Below are 2,500 nucleotides of genomic sequence, written 5' to 3'. Positions count from 1 at the left end.
ATATCAGGGTGGGGGTGGGGATGGGGTTGCTCAAGTCTCCTTACCCTCAGCCAAATTACTAGTTCCCAATCACTTATAGAGATAGCTATCACCCACCCATCCACTCACTCAGTTGGTCAGTGTTTAAGCAATGGGCTATAGTTTGTATTTCAATCTGTTATTCTCCCTCCTTTCTCACTAAGCACAGCTGAAATTTTTACAAATTACATCTGTTCCTTTTTTTTAAGTACTATATGGGACTGTGCTCTTTTTTCTTCTGTGGGAGCTATAAAAGATGTCAGGGTGGGGATGCGATTGTGCCTAACCCTATTCCTAACCCTAACCAACCTAACCTATCAGGTTGGGGGTGGGGTTGGGGGTGGGGTTGCTCACATCACCTTACCCTGAGCCAGATTACTAGTTCCCAATCACTTATAGAGATAGCCATCCTCCACCCATCCACACACTCACTCAGTCGGTCCGTGTTTAAGCTATGGGCTATAGTTTGTATTTAAATCTGTTATTCTCCCTCCTTTCTCACTAAGCACAGCTGAAACATTTACAAAGTACATCTGTTCCTTTTTTGTAAGTACTATATGGGACTGTGCTCTTTTTTCTTCTGTGGGAGCTATAAAAGATGTCAGGGTGGGGATGCGATTGTGCCTAACCCTATTCCTAACCCTAACCAACCTAACCTATCAGGTTGGGGGTGGGGTTGGGGGTGGGGTTGCTCACATCACCTTACCCTGAGCCAGATTACTAGTTCCCAATCACTTATAGAGATAGCCATCCCCCACCCATCCACACACTCACTCAGTCGGTCCGTGTTTAAGCTATGGGCTCTAGTTTTTCTTTAAATCTGTTATTCTCCCTCCTTTCTCACTAAGCACAGCTGAAACATTTACAAAGTACATCTGTTCCTTTTTTGTAAGTACTATATGGGACTGTGCTCTTTTTTCTTCTGTGGGAGCTATAAAAGATGTCAGGGTGGGGATGCGATTGTGCCTAACCCTATTCCTAACCCTAACCAACCTAACCTATCAGGTTGGGGGTGGGGTTGCTCACATCACCTTACCCTGAGCCAGATTACTAGTTCCCAATCACTTATAGAGATAGCCATCCCCCACCCATCCACACACTCACTCAGTCGGTCCGTGTTTAAGCTATGGGCTATAGTTTGTATTTAAATCTGTTATTCTCCCTCCTTTCTCACTAAGCACAGCTGAAACATTTACAAAGTACATCTGTTCCTTTTTTTTTTTTTATACGGTACTCTGCTCTTTCTTCTTCTGTGGGAGCTATAAAAGATATCAGGGTGGGGATGGGGTTGCTCAAGTCTCCTTACCCTCAGCCAAATTACTAGTTCCCAATCACTTATAGAGATAGCTATCACCCACCCATCCACTCACTCAGTTGGTCAGTGTTTACGCAATGGGCTATAGTTTGTATTTCAATCTGTTATTCTCCCTCCTTTCTCACTAAGCACAGCTGAAATTTTTACAAATTACATCTGTTCCTTTTTTTTAAGTACTATATGGGACTGTGCTCTTTTTTCTTCTGTGGGAGCTATAAAAGATGTCAGGGTGGGGATGCGATTGTGCCTAACCCTATTCCTAACCCTAACCAACCTAACCTATCAGGTTGGGGGTGGGGTTGGGGGTGGGGTTGGGGGTGGGGTTGCTCACATCACCTTACCCTGAGCCAGATTACTAGTTCCCAATCACTTATAGAGATAGCCATCCTCCACCCATCCACACACTCACTCAGTCGGTCCGTGTTTAAGCTATGGGCTCTAGTTTGTATTTCAATCTGTTATTCTCCCTCCTTTCTCACTAAGCACAGCTGAAATTTTTACAAATTACATCTGTTCCTTTTTTTTAAGTACTATATGGTACTCTGCTCTTTCTTCTTCTGTGGGAGCTATAAAAGATATCAGGGTGGGGATGGGGTTGCTCACATCACCTTACCCTGAGCCAGATTACTAGTTCCCAATCACTTATAGAGATAGCTATCACCCACCCATCCACACACTCACTCAGTCGGTCCGTGTTTAAGCTATGGGCTATAGTTTGTATTTAAATCTGTTATTCTCCCTCCTTTCTCACTAAGCACAGCTGAAACATTTACAAAGTACATCTGTTCCTTTTTTTTAAGTACTATATGGGACTGTGCTCTTTTTTCTTCTGTGGGAGCTATAAAAGATGTCAGGGTGGGGATGCGATTGTGCCTAACCCTAACCAACCTAACCTATCAGGTTGGGGGTGGGGTTGGGGGTGGGGTTGCTCACATCACCTTACCCTGAGCCAGATTACTAGTTCCCAATCACTTATAGAGATAGCCATCCCCCACCCATCCACACACTCACTCAGTCGGTCCGTGTTTAAGCTATGGGCTATAGTTTGTATTTAAATCTGTTATTCTCCCTCCTTTCTCACTAAGCACAGCTGAAATTTTTACAAATTACATCTGTTCCTTTTTTGTAAGTACTATATGGGACTGTGCTCTTTTTTCTTCTGTGGGA

The sequence above is a fragment of the Pangasianodon hypophthalmus genome, chromosome 11, assembly GCF_027358585.1.
Source record: "Pangasianodon hypophthalmus isolate fPanHyp1 chromosome 11, fPanHyp1.pri, whole genome shotgun sequence".
Classification (NCBI taxonomy): domain Eukaryota; kingdom Metazoa; phylum Chordata; class Actinopteri; order Siluriformes; family Pangasiidae; genus Pangasianodon; species Pangasianodon hypophthalmus.
Note: the sequence above shows the minus strand (reverse complement) of the source record.